We start from the raw sequence: 20,999 nt of genomic DNA on the forward strand, positions 1-20,999 counted from the left end.
CCGCTGTATGGGATTGGGATTGTGTGTGTATGTGTGTGTATGTGTGTGTGTGTGTGTGTGTGTGTGTGTGTGTGGAGGGTTTCTCTGTGAAGGGTTAAATGTGGGAGGAGCGACGCATGAAAAGAGACCGGGGGTGGGGGGGCGAGCGGAGGTGGAGCCAAAGCCCCCAGCTGCTGTGCCTTGTCACATTTCTGCAGAACATGATAGCCGCACGATTTGTGTGGGAATGATTTAGGCTTCTCTCCCGAAAAATACAAACAAGGCGGTGCTGAATGTTTCATGCGAACCGGGACATTGGAGAGCAGGTCGGACCGAGAGAGGCCGCCGGTTGCTGCAGCGCAGAGAAGGAGAGCGGCGGATTTACGGGGCTGACAGGAGTCCACCCACGGCGGGCGCAAACGGGACAATCGTCCGTATCCCAGAGGACAAACTGCAACTACACGGAATGTCCTTTCTGATATTTGCGCCTTCAGCCCTTCGACAGTTACCCCATATTATCGACACGGACTTGGGAGATTTCTGAATTTCATTTTTCTATTATATATTATATATTTTTAAATTTTTTTTAAAATCACTGTTATTATTTTTGCCTGGATTTGATTAGATTTGCAGATGATACGCGTTTAAATGTTGCGTTGTGTGTTCCAGAAAGGCCAAAAGGACTAATATATTTGGCTGAAGTTACCCGGGTCGTTTTCTTTTTCACCTTTCCCCATATAATCCAAGCCCTATTCTCCGTTGAACATCATGCTAACCGCTTTTTTAAATTATGATTTCCAGTTGAGCGCAGCCGATTAGGATATGTTAGACGCTGATACTACTCCACGGCTTGGTTTTCGATCAACGCGACGCAATAAGAAGACAAGGAACCTCAAATGACTCTTTCGTGCTTGGATTTACCACTTTTCCCTCGAATTTAATGCAGTTTTCCCCGCTTGGCCCCCTCCGTACTACCTCTGCTGGTGGCGAGCTGAAAACCACAACGTTCATTTTTGTGTCCGCGCGTCATTATTAGTTGGCTCTTTTTGTTGTTTTTGATAATAAGCCCCTGTGATCGTCTTGCCCCGTATGATGTATGAGAGTGTGGACGTTGTGGGACTGAATCCCAGCCCGAACCCGTTTTTAATGATGGATTACTACAACCAGAGCAGAGGATGCTTGATCCCAGAGAAGGGACTGGTGCCCGGAGCGCCCCATCCCTACAGCACGTCCATCAGAAACCAGCATTGGAACGGCTCCAATCACTGTAGGTGGCTTTTCACTGCCTCCTTAACTTCATTTCACTAATTGAGGAAGTTAACATTAAGCCTGCGTGTCACCACTGTGTGTGTGTGTGTGTGTGTGTGTGTGTGTGTGTGTGTGTGTGTGTGTGTGTGTGTGTGTGTGTGTGTGTGTGTGTGTGTGTGTGTGTGTGTGGGCCATAATTCTGTTCTCTTATTCTCATTCGACACAACTAGGATTTTTATTAGGATTTTATTCCGAAATCACCCGGTTGATTTATTGGAAATATTGTATTGCAGAATGCGTCCCATGTTAGAGCAGCATTTTATCACCATCATGGAGTCTCGTAACTGCATTATCTATACTTGACCCACTTTCGTCTCTCTCCCCTTTTTCCACCCCTGTATGCGCCCAGGTTGGATCTTTTTCTGAGAAAGCTCGGTGAGACTTAGGGTTTTTGTGTGCTCTGATCTAGGCCACGTTATTCAAGCTTTTGCGCTCCTGAAATATGCACTCCGTAGAAACAAGGTTTTGCAAGCCATGCCAACGTTAATCAGATCAAACTTTCCTGCCGGCGTTATCCCTCGGTTCCTCTGGTAATCTGGATAGCTGCACCCACAGGCCACAGCCCCTGAGCTGCAAGGCCTCTGCGTGGCTCTGTTTGTCAGTTTAGCTCTCTGATCTATCGGCGATTATTTCTTGCATTGGTTGCACGAGAGACTTTCTTTACCAAGTGACTGTAGTGGTGTATTTTAATTATTAAAACTGGAGGAGGCAGTTAGAATGTGGCATGCCCTGAGTTTAATTTTAAAATTTAATGTAGACATTGGTGTATTGAGTTTGCTACATATTAGAATACAGCAGTGATAAATATTTTAATTCTTGTAAATACACCATTAGAATATTGCATATGTCTCGGAAATAGGATATTACATATTTTTTTTATAAAATGGCTTATGTGTGATATAGGTGCACATGCCTGCTAATGGCACTTTGACTGTGTTTTTTTAAGTTTTACCTGGGCTTGAAGAGTGTTTTTTTGTGTGTGTGTGTGTGGTTGAGAGTGTGTGTGTTGTAGTTTGTCTTGGGTTAAGCAATCATAGGCAGCTGGTGGGAGGCTGCCTTTGAGTTTGTGTTCCCAGAATTGACACTATATTTGCAGCAATAAGAGATAGTTTTATTGCAACAACAAAGTATCACAGAGGCCCTTCCCATTCTTGACCTCAAAGGGTCTTGCTCTGCACAAAGCACACCAGGCCTTTAGAGGAGAGATGGCTCTGTTGTCTTTCACAGCTGAAGGAGTGTAAAAGGCAGGAATCTCCACAGGCTCTTAAGGACCAATTTCCTCCTCGTCTGAAGCCATAGAAAAACACCACAAAGGGAAATTTAAAGAGGAATTTCTGATGTTTGGCAGTAGCAACAACAAATGCACTCGATGGTTTTGTTTGCGCAGCGGCCTCTCTCATTTGCGAGGGCCCGTTTCTCCAAGTCAGATGAGAATAGAAATTCCTCCGGACTAAAAGGACAAATCACATACGTTGCAGGCGCACCACAACATGCTGCCCGTCTCCTTTCCAAAGGTCACATTGCGATCACCAAAATCAGCCGCTCTTCAGTGTTGATATTCAGTGAGCTAGATACTATTTATTGTATTGGCCCACTGAACAGCTTTAGTGTCAGCATTGATTCAAACCATGTGAGCAGAGGGCTAGCGGGGGGAGAATTGGCCCAGGAAAAGACCTCTGATCCCTTACTCGACTCCACATTGTTTTGCTCAACAGAGGAGTTTGAGTGTGTGTGTGTGTTTGGGGGTGGGGGGTGTTGGGGGGCATAGCTGCTGTCTGCCTTACTGCTTGAATGTAATAAAAAATTTAGTGCACAGTGGGGGGAGTGTGAGGGGGGGCACAGCATCCCTTAGTATCATCACGTGGCATTGGAGGCTTATTGGATCATTGGGGTAGAAAACAAAACAGAGCAAGATTTTTTTTGTTCTCTTAAGGCAGAAATCCAAACCAGCTAGGCTTGAGAGAGAGAGAGAGAGAGAGGGAGAGAGAGAGAGAGAGAGAGACAGACAATCCCTACAACATCTGCTCGCTTTATCTATTCCTGGTCTTTTTTTAAAAATATGAACTTCACAGACAGTGTAGTCCCATGGTATGTTATCCGCTGCACGTGGGTCTGGAAACAGATTGCTGCTAGAGCTAAACCTTTTTTTTTTTTTTTTTAACCCCCCAGTCCTTTTCCTTTTTGGTCCTCTATGTTTTTTTAACCTCTCCACATTCGATCTAACTATTCATTATAGGGCTTTTCAGAAGAGCTCTCTGGCTCTTTGAGTGTACTCGCTGACATCTTCACTGAAGTGAAACTGGCCCTAAACTGCCTCCTGGACCCATTAAGTGGCTGGGCACCAAGCCAGATCATATGGACACTTTATCCCCCATTTTATTGGTTCTCTACAGACGCTCCCATTTGAGTCGTCATGAGTGTTTCCATCCAGCCGCTGTCAGCGCAGGTTTGCCCAGTCATACGCGGCGTCAACAAGCTGCTCGTAATCTGGCTGTTGGTGTGCAGGGGAACGGCGCTGAGTCTTAACAGCGAACAGCCTTCCAGATTTAAATGCACTTGATTCACCCTCTTTTTCACAGAGTGCCTGTCGGAATCCTTACAGCAATTACGGGCTCATGCATGAAGGAATGTGCATGGCCTTGTTCACATGACTGTCACACACACAGTGCGCGGGGGGTGGGGGGTGGGGGTTGCATGGTGGGCACGAATGCTCACCGGCCCATGGACTTCTTGTCTCTCTGCTTTTTCCCAGACTGTCCACGGTAGGAAAGCGAGTGGTCGTCAGGGACTTCCAGAGTGCAGAGAAGACAGAGAGAAGGCCAAGCTTTAGCTTGTTTCTTCGCTCAAATCTTGGGTCTGCCAAGTGGGCTATTGGCTGCAGTTGCTGTGTGTCTGAGGGGCAAGTGACTGGCAGCCTAATCTGACTCATGTGGTATTTAAGTGCGGAAGTCTTTTTCCCTAGCAGAAGAAGAGGCCCAAGAAAAAACAGATGGTATTTTATTGTTTTTCAGCGCTAAGGACCGTAACAGCAGGAGCAATTTTGGGCAAGGGTGAACGGGGCGGTTGGTTGGAGTGGATTTTTTTTTTTTTTTTTCAAAAGAAGAAAGCAAGAAAGTTCCAGCTTGCTGGTGAAGCGCAAACCCATGTGGTTTCTCGTTTGGCTTTCTGAGAGGCTTCAGCGTCAGGCAGCATAGCAAGACCATCCCTAATTGTTTGTGCTGTTAGGCAGCAACATGGAAAAACTGTGGCTGATGTGTTTGGATTCGGCGCATGCCAGCAGATTTCTGTGTTAGCTTTGCGAATGAACTGCGGATCCACTGCCGCCGCCCACCCCCCACTCTTTTTTTGAAGACATGCAAATTGTATCTGGCAAGTGCTCAGTGAGGATTGAAAATATATTTAAACAAAACAGCAAAAAGAGACAGAGGCTCATTTTAACCCCAGTGCCAGTCTTTGACATTGAATGGAGAGTTGCTGACATAAACATTCAGAGAAAATTATCATCTAGTGAGGCTTGCCATACCATAAAGTTGTTTTCTAGATCAGCCCATTCACGATGTCTCTTCTGTCATGTGACAAAGCTGACTGAGTACAGTTTTAGAAAAATTACAGCTTTGTTGCTTTGTTGACACAGTACAGTAATGCAAACCACAGCCCTTAATATTTCTGAGCTGCAGTGTGTGCCCTTTATGTCAGTGCCAAGTCCCTGAGCCCTGTAATATTTTCTGCATGCTCTTTTATGTCTGTGCACCTCAGTACTTTATGGATAGCCTGATGAGAGATCGGCCTTTTCTTCCTGGGGCTGTGTTGATCCCAACTTGATGGGACAGGCTAGATGGATGGACAGCATTGAGGCAAGGTCCCCTCTTCTTCCAGGGGAGGGAAGCGTCACGCCAACTCCTTATTGCGCCACGTCTGCCTAACCCCTGTCTGCCAATGGCGACAGTGATTTAGTGGGCTGGACGCTTGGAACGCAACTGTGTGTATGTGTGTTAGAGCGAGAGAGTGTAAGAGAGTGCAGCATGTCCACAGAAACACGCCCGCTTTCACCTTCAGGTGAACATCAATAACACGTTTTGTCATCAAGGTATGTTTGTAATGGCAAAGGGGTGAAGGGAGTTCAGCGCGACCGTCACCACTTGCCTGGGAAAGGCCGCAGGGCAGCATTTCACAACCTGCCATCACTTGCTCCCAAAATGGCACCTTGCCGTCAACCTTCAAAGGCATCGCTTTTAATGCACTGCATCGTTTACTAAATACAGATGCCCTCAGAATGGGGCGTTTGCCCGCCTCAAGGTTACCAAGGGCAACAGAGACACATGTTTTCATGTGATACCATGGCCGTGTTTTTTCCCCCTTTTCTTTTTTTAAGGTGTAATGAATAGGTGTGGCCCGTCACCTTGAACATTGGCAGAGCAAGTCCCTCCTCGTCACACAAACAATGCCATAGCTGACTGGCAGCTTTTATTTGCTGCAGGCGGCACATTGCAGAATCATTCAGCATCGACTATGTCAGAAATTCAGCATATTTTTGTGTGAGCTGTGTGTTTTTGTGCGCACACGGACACACGCTCTGCTCCAGCGATGGGCCCCAGCTTGTTTGTAGAGAGAATTAGCTAGGGGCATCGGTCGGAGAGTACTGTACACCAGTTTGGTTTGACGCTAAATCCCCAAACAAGGGCTGGTTTACACTGCAAAGCCCACTTTGATGAACAAAGCGAGGCAGACAGAAAGGATCCAGGCAGTGTCATTGATTCATCAGGGCTTAAAGGAGGCGGCTGATTGCAGACATTGTGACAATAGGGCCTTAATCTCACTATCAATAATTACATTCTCCCCCGTGTGTGTCCTGTCTCTCTCTCTCTCTCTCTGTCTCGCTTTCTCTCTCTCTCTCACACACACACTCACACTCTCACACACATACAAGCATACACGCTGAGGTGGGAGGGAGATCGAAATAGTTCAGGTTAAAGGGGGGTTCCACCCTCTAAAATATTCATAGCTTCTTCATTTAAATCAATTCGGCTCTACGGGGGCAGTCAAGCGTCAACTGTCAGAAATTGAGCTGGGCCTGTTGTAATCACTTCTTTACTTATCTCTACAGATGGCTTGTTCGCAATGGGCTCTGCATGGCTAGCTCCCGAGCACATTGAGAGGGGCCTTTCTCTCTCCATCCCTCCCCCTCTCTCTCTCTCTCTCTCTTTCTTCCCATCTCTCCACCCTATCTCCATGTTTCATCCCCACCTTCTCGTAATGGAACACATAAATTCATCTGGGTATTGAACCGGGGACATTCATCACCCCAGAATTCATCTGCTAGGCATTTTCATTCCCAAAGTGTCTCCTTTCTCTCTCCCACTTTATCTCTCCCTCTCCCTCTCTTTTTCCCATCTTCATAGGCATTCTTCGCATGGCAAGCCTGAGCCGGACAGTCAGTGTCACGATTAATCTTTAATGCTCGCCTGCCCTAATTTTTCCTCATATTTTACAAGATTTCCTGCCCCCCCCTCTTTTGCCGGCATCGGCTATATATAGAGTGATTGCATGAAATGTTGCCTTGTTTCATCAGTTGCGGAGGACCGCTGCCTGCCTGCCTGCCTGTCCTGTGCAGACCTCCTCTCCCCCCCTGCTCTCTCCAGGCCAACACACAGGGCTGCTGCTCCCACCAACATGCTCGTCCTCGCTACCCCTCTGGGGATCTGTATTAACATCACATGGAATGACAGCCAACTGTGTGCGCCTCAGATTCAGTTCTCACACACACACACACACACACGTGCATGTACACACGCACACACACAATGGAATGCCCTCCTATTTAGAGAGTGGGACATCCGTGCCGAAAGCCACAAATAGCCCAGAAAATGGGGTAGAGGTTAGTCCGCTAAAAATACAAGAGCCTGGCAGTTCTTCTGCCGTCTGTAAAAATAGCACTGTGTTGCTGCCGCCCAAGTCAGTGTTTGTTAACTAAGATGCCATGGAGGAGAGTCCTGGACCCTAGCTTACATTTGTGTTTCACACAAGAAAAAGCAGGCATCTGTGAATTGCTCAGACATATTCGTATTTGTTTGTTCTTCCAAAAAACAAAGCCCCTTCAGCTATAACCTCGATTTTTAATAACCCAACAGGCAAGCTCCTGAGAGGAGAGGGGGGCATAAAACCGGGCTGTGAGTCAGGGAGTCTCTCCTGTTGTCTCAGATGATCTCATTGCGGTTAATAACTGGGGACCTTATTTGCCTGGCCGTCACAATACGCCATGTCTGTGTGTGCAAGAGGCCGCCAGGGGCCATGAAGGGCAGCTTCAGAGGAAGATGAGCCCATTCGGTGTGTCTTGATTTATGGGAGCCTCCCAGTGGAGTAACTCTAGATCTCTGTCCATACTGTCTCCTCCTCACTCCTCTCCTGTCTCATGCATGCCTGTCCCGGCTCAGTCTGGCTCAGTCTGGTCACAGTTGGTGACAGAAAAACCCATTCTGTCTGGACACTTCTCTCTTCCCTTCCCTTCCCACACATTCTCTATCATTTCATATGCATTAAGTGTCTGGCTGGAGCCTGGCCACTGACATTTGACTCTTAAGGGCCCACCTGGGACCGGGATGAATCAGACTACCTACAGTGCTGCTGAGGTGGGAAGGAAGACTCCTTTTAAAAAATGATGTGACGGCATGTTCCCCTGAAAGAGGTAGAGAGGCTCAGGTTACAGGTCGTTTGTTCCCTGTCTCGCCGTTTGTGATATTAGCATTGTGTGAACTGAGATGCCCTGTAGCTGAGCAGCTCCAAACACGTATAGGTTAAGAGAGGTGAAAAAGGAGAGTGAAACAATTAGATCCTGTTTATTGTGAATAGAGCCACTGTGTGCTAAAAGAGGAGGTATTCTGGTATCAAGGCCCCCTCTTCATTTGAGAGAGACTCATTGTCTAACCTCTGGGTCGACCTGTAATGTCTTATCAGGGCCATTGTTAGTGAAGTACCTTGGCTGAGAGGGAGGGAGATAGTTGTCGGGTAGATGTCACAGTAATTAAATGTTGGTGTCAGATGCTGAGGAACGCTCATTGTTCTGGAGGGAAGAAATATGTCGCAATTCCTTTGGCTGCCAGTCCGTTTGCTGTGACCCCTGGTAGGGATTCTAAGAAATAGACCTACTGCTGTTTTTTTATTTTCTGTGGAGACTTTTTTATTTCTGTGATGCACCGTGATATTTTCTTGAAAGACTGTGCACTGATAGGGATAACAGCAATAGGAGTGTGATGATTCTGTATTAAAACTGAAACCCATAATGCTGCAGTCCTACCAAACTGTATGTGTGGTGAATTGTGACAGTTTTTTCACTACACTTCTTTGGTTCTAATAACTGGCCTTGAACCACATGCAAAGGCTTTAGGCTCGCAGAATATTGGCAAAAGCCTCTCATCTTTTTGCATTGAGTTGTTAGTTTGTTTAAATGAAGAAGAAGGGACTTGGATTCAGTCACTGTTACTTTCCTCCAAGACAAATCTTGAATCAAACCAAACCTTGGCCTAAAAACCAAGCCACAAACCAAACTGTAAAAAAGGTGAACCATTACATCCCTACTGAATTATCTCTAACTGATGATCGAAAATGAAAGCTACATAGAACACATAGAGCTAAGTGGAACGTGTGTTGTTAACTTGCAAGAAAAATCATGGCTGAGCCACAGCAAGAAATAAAACCACCAGTGCGTTTTTGGAAGTGGATCTTTGGGCACACTCTGGATTTCATGGAGAATCATTTTGTATTCAAATCACTTAATCAAAATCAAATCAAATCGTGCGGGGAAGTAAAAATTGTTATCCCTACAGGGGACGTTTCATACCAGTGACATGAGCTCTGCTCCACTCTGGGTGTTTAACTTATTGTAGACAGTGTCCAACACATAAATTCGTTTGTCTGAAGCTCATTTCCAGTCACCTTTTCACAGCCCGCCTGGCTGTTTCTTCATACTGAGGGAGGGGAGAAGACTGATGTGGAAATGTGCGTCGATGCAGCATGGGAGGGGCAATTTGTTATTCCATGGGATTTTTAACGGCAACCTGAGGAAAGCTTTTTATGGTTGGCCTAAGACATGAGGGGAGGCGAGGATGGGTAGAATAGACATTTGTCAGTTGTGCTCAAAGAGAAGAGATGAAGATGAAGCTTCACTTATTTATTTATTCTGTTGTGTTGTCTCCTTAGTTTGGGCCAAACTCTGACAGCAACGTGTTATTTTAGGAGTCTTCCGTCCCCCCTTATCACCTTCTTTGTTGTGTGATTATGCACAGCAGTGATAGATCTGCTGTCATATTCAAAAATATTGTGCTGTTGCAATTGCACACACACACTCACACGCGCACACCTTTGTTTCGTGGTACAGACACTGTGATCAAAGTGGAGGCTTCCACTGTGCTAAGTGGAGATAAAATCAGAGGGAGAGGAGCTCTTTGACAGCCAGGCTCTCATCTCCGCTCCACCTGGGGAGCTGACTAATGGAAAAGGTGACACCTGTTTGAACCGGGGTTGTCGAGCTGCACAGTGCGAGATGCCCCGTAGTAGCTGGCCACCGGCCCCTTTTTTCAGGTAGCGGGCTTGCACCGCGCCACCACCACGCCGTGACACCCTGCTCTGCCCTCGCGGCATACGTGGGAAACCTTTGCACAGCAGCGCTGCCGCTGTGGCGGTTCCACAATAGAGCCGGATTATTCTGTCTGGGCTGTCAGCACCTCTCAGCAGAAAGAAAACGAGAGGGAGGGAAAGGGAGAGAGAGAGATCTCAGGCACACAGAGGGGAAAGGGGGGCTTTGGGAGAGCTGGCATTTTCAAACAATCATCTCTCTGGAGCATTTCAGGGGGGCTTAATGTCATTTTTGGCCTCTGGATTTTTGCCCTTTTCTTCTTTGAACAAAAAGCAATGGAGAACAAACAGGGAAGAAAAGAAGGTGAAGGTAGACAACAGGGGGAAAGAGAGTGAATGAGAGAGAGAGAGCTGAGGTTTTGGCTGTGTGACTGATATTATTAGTGTTCTAGTGCGACTGATGGAGACTTGGCCTTCATCCAGTGGCTGCCAACGGGCCAGGGTTGGCAAAATGAGTCTGGTACAGAATGACCTATATCTCCGGCCTATTTAGTGCATTACACTGCCAGTGTTTGTCTTTATCCTCCCATCCTTTGCTGCATTCTTCACTCCCTCTCCTCATTTTGTCTGGTGACATGAGCCAAAAGCCACATGCATGTTTTTAACACTGAAGCTCTTTACACAACCTTCACGTGTGGCCCAGTCGCCCCAGCAAAACCAGTTCTCACTGTCCTGCCTCAAAACCAGAAAAATGTACATGTTCAGCCTCCCGAAAACGAGGCACAGTGATGTGTGATACGGTGCAACGACCGCGAAGCCAGCCATTACTTTTACCCACAGCCCTTGCGTGCAATCTGCATGGCTGCCCAAATTTGCTCCTTCTGGCTACAGACAAGAGTGGCAACGCTAATCTTCCCTCCCTGGTGTGAATTATGTATTGGGTGTAATGTAGCGATTAGCCGTCCCCCCCTTTGCCCCCGCACACCCCTGTGCGCACGTCCCTCCGCTGCAGAGGTGACCAGTCAGCCCGCCAGATGCTTACTACACAGAGAGGGCTTCCCTGGACAAAGATGAAAGTCTAGCTTAAAGCACTACACCTACACACACACACACACACAATCTCACACAAACCCCGTCCTCCCTGCGCTACTCAACTCTCATCAACCTCCGCAGCTTCCAAACATCCTGAAGGTAGTGAGAGAAGAAATCCACTCCAGCACATAGGCTCACTAAACCCTTTCCTGGCCATAATCCTCAATACCAGGAAGAGGTGCATGGGAATCTTGGTCAGCTGACTGCGAGATGGAGGGAGGGTGGGCCGTGGCAAGGTTGAAGGCTATCCCTCCTTCCCCAAAGCCTGCTGGGACCCCCCTCAGGCTTGACTCCCCCACCCCCACCTACCCTCGCCACTCAGCGGGGGAGCTCCTTCGCCGGCTTCCCCTGAGCTGGCCTACTTGGGCGACTGTTTGATCTCATTGTGGAAGCGAGCGAGCTAGCCTGCTGCCTGGCAGGCGGAGAGAGCTCCTTGATGCTGAGGGTTGGGGAGGTGGAGCAGGCTTCAGTCGAGAGGCTTAATAACTGTATTAGCATCGGTGGCTCCCCCAGGACCCACGCCTACACGGCAGGGTGGGGGGATAGCATAGGCAGAGCTGCCTCCCCTCACTTTTAATGCTCTGCCCTAATTTTCTATCTCTATCTCTCTCCCTCTCCTTTTCTCATACTATCTTGTTTTTTTTTTTTCACAAGTTTCTCATTTACTGATTTTGCTCCCTCCATTTGCACTCTTAACACTTCTACTGGCTTTGTTGGTGTTCTCTCCCTTGGCCTCACATGAGAGTACGCCTCTGTATCACTTTGTTTGCTCTTTGTCTCTCAGGACTGGTCCTCTTCTTGTAAATCTCCATGCCGTTGTCTTTTTCCGTGGTCTGTCTTGTTCATTCTCCCTTCCTACATCCTTCTCTTTGCTTATTTCAGTGTAAATCGACTTAAATATCATCCTAACTCCTTCCAGTAGCTCCATCTCGCCTTTCCTCTCCTCACATGGAAAAAGCTGGCTTAGCGATGTGTAATTTTACAATGAATTGATAGGCTTACCCAGCACTCAGCTTTTTCTCCACCTGTGTCACTATTCATGACGGTCCCCTTGCTGTCTTGAATTATACATCGGAAACCGCTGAATAATTGATGGACCCCACTTAGCTTAATGGACAGAGTTAACTGGGAGAGGCGGGGAGGGACACGCTGGGCGTTGCAACTTGCAGAGGAACTGGGTCGCGATAAACAGCACCCAGGTGCCCCCAGGGTCAAGATTAGGCCGAGAGACAGCTCCATCGACGGAGGCCAGCCGGGGTTAACTGGACCCCAGAGGGAAAGAGGACAGGAGGGAGGAGAGGAAGCGTTAACACCAGGCTCACCTGAGGGCGCAGCTCAGGTTACCTCCACATGAAGAGCTGGTCATGCACACCCACATGCACAGGCTGTGAGTGGAGTCCTGCACATGCACACGATGACGCATGCTGTTTTTAATGTACGTTTTTGACAGGTTCTTGTGCACATGTGAGATACATGTTTTATCCTTTTACACACAGATCCTGAGATGTCAAAGAAATTTTTCATTCAGGTGTGGGAACAATAATTTGCTTTGCTAGTTTGCCATATGAATAACTTGGTACATTGTCATATGTGCTTGTGATGATTTTCCATTAACAGATGAAGAACAGCGTTAATGTGCTGGATTACATTCTAAGTGAAATGTATACAAATAAGTGGCCTGCATGACAGTATGAATAAGACACACATATTTTCCGAATTTGTCATTCTGGGCAGCCATTGCTGGTTTTGTGAGGCAGACCGCTATTAGAAACATTATGCATTCCATGTGTGTCAGTGCTCATTTTTTTTTCTCACACTCTCATGAGTGCCTGCCTCAAAAGAGGCTGTAGCTAAAGAGATGAACATCGTCTAACTTTTTAAAACCAGTTCTCTGACTGGTGGGCAGCCATATCTCAGGAAATGGTGTGTGTGTGTGTGTGTGTGTGTGTGTGTGTGTGTGTGTGTGTGTGTGTCATGATCACATGGCTGCCCCCAGGCTGCGTTGAAAGGTCAGGGATCCATGCAGGAAATGAGTGTCTACAGAGACACAGACAAAACACACACACACACACACACACACACACACACACACGCACAGGGAGAAGGGCAAAGTACAACCATTACTGACTAAGGAAGCTAAACATGTCCTTCATTAAATTCTAGTAGCATCCCACTGTGCTCCCCTGATGACTCTGCCTGCTCTCATCAGCCATTTTCCCTAAGTCGAGCGCTAACGTAGCCACCCAGTGCAATTGACAATCACCTTTTTTTTTCTGCATTAGCACCCGCCACTAAAGACAAATGAGCCTGCCTCTTCCCACCCACCCGTTCTCACCTCCCTATGCCCAAATCTGCCACTAAGAAGCCCCCTGACACTCCACATCAGACAGCTGTATCAAATGTGTGTCATCAGTCATCATTAGGGGGATCGAGTGCAGGGGAGAGCAACGCCTGGTGGTGCAGGGTTAAGGCTAAGGACACCTCTCGCCTAAGTTTGCTACGAGCCGAGAGCTAAACCTCGTCTTCAAAGGCACCACTGTGGTCTTTGATGGCTTTAGCGGCCCTGCTGTCTGCACTGGACTTTGGTCAAATGAGCTGCTAAGTGAGTCACTTCTTACAGGCTGCCATTTTAAAACTAAATCCAAGCAAAAGTTTCTCCTATTTGTAGATTATATGGAAACTGCTACCTAGTTAAGAGTAGCCTACAGAAAGTTACACTTGAGTCAGAGTGAAGGAATAGTCAAACCCTGTGTCTCAAAAGCATACAAACTAATGCTTAAGGGTATATACTGTATCCTGCAAGAAGCAAACAAATAACAAAAAATGGATTTCATTTGACTTTTTTTCCCTTGACGTTCTCCTTTTATTGTTGCCCACTCCGAGACAGCAGAGACACTCCTGTTGATGAAAGTCGATCAGCCTGCTTTAAATTTTCAAGCTGAGAGTCTCCTCCTCCCCTCTCTGCTACATACTACATTGTGTGCACCAACTCAGAATACCTCGCAAATTGACTCTGTATGCCGTCGTTTTCGAGCCGGCTGCATTGGTTCGGACGAGTATGCTTTTGGGTCAGGACTAAAGACTGTTTGTCTGCTGTGTAGCTTTCTTGCTACTACTACGTGGCTAGCTGGTAATCCTCCCCGTCTGGCTATTCTAAATATGTCAGCTGTCTCCTAGGGGTCTTTAGGCCATTTTAACCCATGAGCTGACCTAGTAACCTCTTTGCCTCCTCAGGTCTGCCATCAGCAAGCTCTTTAACAGACTAGTGACAGGATAATGGCATAGTTGCTCTGTCCTCTCGTCCACATCCATGCAAATACCTCCATTATATGCTTTTAACTTGAACCTGACATTTGTACTTTGCGCTAATTTATGAAAGGAACTGTTATTATTATGGGTTGCGTGTTGTGTGTGCAGTTGGTACAGTAGAGGAATGCACATTAGCTAGCCGGGACTTGAAAGCACGCAGAGCCAAGGTAAATTACAGTGGAGTTTTAACTATTAGCTCTAACTCATGTTGACAAGGAGATGAAGTGACTAACCTAGATGGCTTTGGGGATTTTAAGTGAAATGCCTTGTGAGGAGAAGGCGCATCATCGAGCATCGTTGTACACACTCGTCACGCACGTACGAGGCACTCGCGTCCCCCTCACCCACTTCCCACTGTCATGCTTCAGCTCAGAAGTCAAGGAGATCAAAACCAGCTAATCTATTCCCCTGTGATCGGCTATTGTTATCTACACAGGGAGAAAGCGAGAAGGGGGAGAGAGAAAAAGAGAAAACACAGGTTGAGAGGGAGAGGGAGAGAGAGAGTCAGTTTAACATGACAAAGCCTGTCCCTGGTGATCCACTCTTCTCCTTCTCGGATCCTGATGAGCCTCTTCTTTTCCTCATTTTCTCTTGATCCCTTGTTTCCCTCTCTTCTCTCCCCTCCTCCTGGCCTCTCTAAGTCCACTTCAGCCCCTCTAATGCAAATAGCCCATTGCTCCCTCCATATTTATGACCTCCTTCCTCCAGTGCTGAATATGCGCTTAAGAACGGAGGCCCCTGAATGCTGCCAGTCACAATGGATTAGCGCGTATCAATGGGCAGATAACCTCTCTGTTAGAGCGAGTGGAGAGCAAACACTCGAGCATAAGCACGCATGAAGGTTTGTTAGGGAGGCGCTGTGTGTGGCTCTCAGCCCAGTGAAGAAGAATAAGGTCGGGTTAATGTGTATGGGTTTAATTAAAGCACTAGTGGGTCAGATTGTTTGTGTGTACCATGAATGTATCAGTGCTTCATGACCTGTGATTGTTTTTTTGGAAAGCATGGACACGACTGTGCTGGTTTTCATAATCTGATTCATATCATTTCTCCAGTGTGTTTTTAAGCTGCGCTGGCAAATATGATCTTATTTCAAACCAGGGTCATCCTTTTTACCCTGTATTCTTTCCTCAGATCTTATTTTTTATTTCTAGTCTCAGAGCTTCTCACTTACATGATCACTTACGTTAACAGGTGGGATGCAGGTGGTGTGAGTTTCTTAGACCAATGCTGATTCTGATAAACTCACCGGCATACAGTATTTTGTGCCAGTTTGCTAAAATATAAATGTTCAGGTATCTGCAGGGTGTGTTTGCTTGATGATCTGGTGAATTGGATTGTGTAGCGTTGGAGTCAGTGTAAGACCTGGTGTTGGTGTTGCTTTGACGCTCTTCTGACCCAGAGAGGGACGAAAAACACAAACTGTCATGCACTTCTGCAAACTTACATAATTTATCTGTACATGCATTCTTTGCAAAAGATTGTCTAAATGTTTCATGAAGCTTTTTTTCTCAGTCATCAGCCGGTGTGCAAGGCGGTGGTTTCGCTCTGTACCGCGTGTAATGTTGATGAGGACAATGATAAATGGCATCATGATCCAGTGATGTGGGCTTGGCTCGATTATCTGCAGCGGTGTCATAAAGCATCAAGCCTGTAAGACAATCCAGGAGGGTGTGCCAATTCACTTTCAGAGAGTTGACAAAGGGAGGGTACGCTGCTGGTACACCTTCTCGCTTTCAGTTTTTTTTTTCCCTCCCTCTCCCTTTTTCTCTCTCACACACACATTCACTGCACACAGTGTCTAGAGCAAACATGCCAGCATGCACAGCTTTATTTGGAGACTGTTTTTGAAATGTTTGTCTTAGATGTCACAGTCCTCCCCCGGTCCTGTCTCTCAGCTCAGCTCCTCGCTCGCTCTCACTCTTTCTTTCTCTGCCTGAGTTTCTCTCTATTTATCTGCTCCTGTCTCACTTGCAGCTTCTCTCTCTCTTTCGGTCCCTCCCTCAACTCCCCCACCTCCTTTTCATTTTCCAACCCCTCTCTCTCCCTTAATGTGGGTCAGCCATATTACTCGGCTGATTATGAGCAACTAATAAATGCATGTGATGAGCGCCTAAACGTATTCATACGAGAAGGGTTGATCCGCTGTGAGTAAACACTGCCTGTATTCATCACATAGATGAGATTGATAATGATAGGCCTGCTTTTTCCCTCTGAATCAGACTGCCTGTCTATGGCTTTTGGCAGTGATGAAGCTTTGAGGCTATTCACAGCACATCGGCTATACTTACACAGTTACACACAGACATCAGCATACCCTCGACCTCCACACCGACCAGAGTGAAATGCATTTGTAACATTTACCCCTCCACGAAACAAGAGGCACAGTAACATAGATCCCACTTTTACACCAAGCAAGTGGGCTTTACACACGTTTACATGGGCAAAAAGTCCCAGATCACAGGTTTTCTCAGACTCCAATCCAAAAGAGAAATGTATCATATTACATTATACATTTTAGGATTGCTTACATAAAATTTAGAGCTTGTCCTGTACAGTGGTCCCTCGTTAATCGCGGGAGTTACGTTCTAAAAATAACCCGCAATAGGCGAAATCCGCGAAGTAGTCAGCTTTATTTTTTGCAATTATTATAGATGTTTTAAGGCTGTAAAACCCCTCACTACACACTTTATACACTTTTCTCAGACAGGCATTAACACTTTTCTCTCTTGTTTAAACACTCTCAAAGTTCAAACCGTCGTAGAAAAAGTCCAGTAAAAAAAAAAAAAAAAAAAGCATGCAAAATTGCACTGAAAAAAATCCGCGAAACTGCGAGGCCACGAAAGGTTTACACCTCGCTTGTTTACACCTCTGCTGACCAGAGGCAAAGTTGATAATGACTGCTGCAGGGTTCATAATGTGGGACTGAAATGCCGGTTAATCTGTTTCCTCAGAGCTCATGTTCTGGACAGTAGTGAGATTGTAAAAGGGATAATACAGAGATGTTACGTTTTGGGATGCCGGTGCCCCCACCCCAGGATATGTGTTACAGGCTGCTGAAAAACACACCTCCACACCCGTGGCCTGTCCATATCCTGGCATCTCCTGGCCAACATGAGCCACCCTCTTCCCCCTTGTGCCCACCAGTGGCTGTTTTCACCATGTCCCTCATCATCAGCTCATGCCAAATTCTTCCAGTCGCCCCGGGGCATTTGCCAGGGCATGTGCCAACTCACATAGTCCCATCGTCAGTCAGCAGGCCCAGACAGCTGCTGGATAGAGTTACACCGTGTTACTCCGGGTTGCCAGGGGACCTTGTTGCCAGGGAAGTTGTGTTCTCTCCTGGAATACAGCTGTTGTCAAATGTTGTTTTATGTTTTCTTTTCTTTTTTTTTCCACTTCTCAGTGTGCAAATTGATCTATAAACACTTGAGGGGTTGTTGAATTTATGAATTTTATGTGTGGTTTTTGCTAAATCTGTTAAATTTGCCTTTGTAATCTGAATCAATATTCTTGTGCCTGTGCATTCCGTATTGACTTGTGCATGCATCTGTAAGGAGACTATTGGCCCATAGTATATACATAATTAACTGCACCAGAGGCTAGCATGTGGCAGCAGCATAGAAGACTTAGCATGGTTAACATGAAGTTCCTTTCAAAGTCTGTCCCCCACAGACCTCACCTTTGCCATCTGCTTGCTCTCTTGCTCCCCCAAACCCTTGTGCCCGTGCCCCTTCCCCCGCTCTCCAGTTTGTCCACACATGTTCTCAGTTCACTCTCCATTTGCCAGGACCGCAGTGATAGGAAAACCTGGTGTGTTGTTATTGTAGAGGCCTGACAGTGTAGAGAGGGAAGTTATCTTGGGCCTCCAGAGAAGGGCTTGGGAAAATGGTGGGGGCCACAGGCCTGGACTGATTTAAACCAGGCCTGGCCCAGATAAGAATATACTGTGATTCTCTCTCTCACACACAGGCACCCACTAGGGTTAGGCAATACGGACAAAATCAAATATCACATCTCTGACCAAATACCTTGTTATTGACGTTGTGACGATACTGGCATTTTGATAAACAATTAGTAACACATTAGTAATGTAGATATGATGACCAAGCAGGTAGAGGTTAATAATAGAACAGCTACATCTGTCTGATAATTTAAGAAAATTACATCCCTTTACTGCAGTGCAGCCGTGAAAAACCAGGAAAGGACAACACATTGCCATATCACAATAAGGCAATATGACAATATCCAAAATCCCTGATGATATCTTTTCTAATACCACAACATTGATATATTATCACTTGAAACTCCTGGCCTTACCACACATACAAATCCATGTGCTCACATTCACAAAGAGGTAGGAACCCACATCTGCACAAGCATGCATGCATTCACTATTACAGTATGTGTGCCCACAGATGTGTGTGTGCAGTGTCACATATTGTGCACAAAAATATGTCTTTACATCCCCCCACACATACTCTCCACCGCCTCCTTCTCCATGTGTAAAGACTCCATAAATTATCCCTGATAAACACAGTCTGGTGTTTGCGCCACTTCTGGCCCAACACAAACACTGCCATTTCCTGCTGCTAAGGAGGGATCATCACATGAGGCCAGAACGCCTCCTTACTCTGCACCACCTTGCCCTCTGGCCTCTTCTTTGACCCTCATCTATCACACATGTTTTTGTGTGTTAGTCTTAAGATAACACTGCAGATTGTGTGGCTATTTAACACCAATTCAGAGCACTACTCATCAATATTCAGCCTCAGAGTCAGTGCAGCATTTAAACATGCTTGACAGTCCTTCAAGAACTCAAGCTGTCACATCCGTTTTTACCCTCTCTGCAAAATCTGAGTACCAGCGGTGGCTGAAAGACAGCCGGCTGCCGTTTCTCAGAAGCACACAGCACAATGTAGTCTCTTTAAGTGGAAGTGATGAGTCTCATTCGCTACAGAAAATGATTAAAAGCAGATTAAGCTCTCATTTTGATCCACCTACCCCCCTCCCTTAATCTTCTCCAATCTGCTCCCAGTAGGGGCGGGGCTTGATGCCAGGAGCGCTGCTATTGGTGGAAAGATGATGTGGGGAATGGTTGCGCAACAGTGATGCAAATCCATTCCCCATTCGTTTGCTTGGAACGCTTGGATGCTCATGCTTGGTGACAGCACCCCGTGTGCCCTCTGCCTCTCTTTCTTTTCTGCCACTCTCCAGCTCTCTCTCTCTCTTCCCCTGTCTGTCTCTGTCTATCTACATTGAAAAGGCAGACAGGGAGCTGGGCCTGCAGCAGCTTAGGTGGAGCACGCAACCAGGCAGGGGGCTCCTCAGTAATCCTCCCAACTGTCCCTCAAAGATAGACACCCAGTCATACACCAGCACACCACGTGTGAGAGCTGTGACAACCTCCACATGCCTGCGAGCGCTAACAATCCTCACAGTTGCAAAAAAAATTCATTTTCATTAAAGTAGTATGTATTGCATCTACGGGTCAGGATAGCTTTTTTAGGCTGAAACTTCACAATCTGTGGAATATCTGCTCTAAAATCACTGATAATAATTTTGCATTTTGCTGACACCAGCCAGTGCAGGTCTGCTAATATATTGTCCCATTTTTCAGTCTATCATTGTTTCTTTTCTCCCTTTTGGATTGGCTGCTTTTACGTTGTTCTGAAAATAGACCGCTGTTATCCAGTGAGATTTGATTGTGTTTTCTTGCGATGAAAAATGAATCAGATGTTGGCATTCTCTTGTTGGTCTTACTCGCTCTGGTGTCAGGGCCTTCGCCCACATGAGCGTTTTCCCTCTGTGAAAATGTGGGAGGCCTTTTTCTGACAGATCACACACAATCACCTGTACTATAACAAATTGCAAGACTATTTGTGATGATAGATGATAAGCTAGTCTGGGGGGGAACGGCATTAATGTTGCTAACTTAGATGGTAATAACAGATGGAGGAGAACATGTTACACAGCGCTAGCTTGGGTGACAGATTGACTGTCGAAACTTTTCAAGCAAAGCTGGACACAGCTCACTAACACCACAGTCAGTAGCTCTGCATCCGCCAGGAAAACGGTTGATTTATTTATCTTATTTTGCTTGCTGATAGATTGTTGTACACTGATGGTTTAAATCTGGATTTGTGTGTTCAGTCCCAGCAACCTGGCTGAGATGTGTGTCGAAATTTGCTGGAAATCTGGATTGTGTTTTGTTGTTTTATAGCAGTCCCTCTATTGTTTTTGTTGAAGTTTTTTTTTTTTGCTTATTGGCTAGATGGATAGATATGATTGCTTGTGGGAATGCATTTTTGTGTGTCATGAAGGGGATGAATAGAAAAGTATCCTTATTTGACCTACATTCAGTGTCCACTTTATCAGGTCCACCTGTACAGTCACATGCAATTCAATGCAACAGCTCTGCCATAAATTCTGTCTTTACAAAGTTTATAATGTTCAGTTTTTGTTGACATTGTGGAGAACATGCTTATTTAATTATATTTTGATTATTGAGGTCGCAGTTTGCAGTGGTGTTGAACTGAGCTATATTATATTTAGAGGTGTTGCCAATTTTTGTCCTCCCTGTTTATGAGGGGGCCAGAATATTAGAAGCACCTTTCAACATAATACAGTCCAGCTCAACACCACCAGTCACTATGACCTCAGTGCTAAACCTATAATTGAATTAACACCTCTGTGACCGTGTCAAAAAAAAACATGAACATTTCAGGCATCATAAAAATCAACTT

At 46.2% G+C, this 20,999-nt stretch overlaps 1 protein-coding gene and 1 long non-coding RNA gene across 2 annotated transcripts in view; both read left to right on the top strand.

Moving 5' to 3' along the window:
- The window catches only part of raraa (retinoic acid receptor, alpha a), a 172,964-nt gene that overhangs the window by 124,969 nt on the left and 26,996 nt on the right, over positions 1-20,999 (top strand).
- LOC115377677 (uncharacterized) lies at positions 1,112-19,621 on the top strand. Its single transcript, XR_003930063.1, has 3 exons — positions 1,112-1,246; positions 15,884-15,885; positions 19,610-19,621. It is a non-coding gene; the product is annotated as an uncharacterized LOC115377677 (long non-coding RNA).

This window comes from Myripristis murdjan, chromosome 19 (genome assembly GCF_902150065.1).
Source record: "Myripristis murdjan chromosome 19, fMyrMur1.1, whole genome shotgun sequence".
Lineage (NCBI taxonomy): Eukaryota > Metazoa > Chordata > Actinopteri > Holocentriformes > Holocentridae > Myripristis > Myripristis murdjan.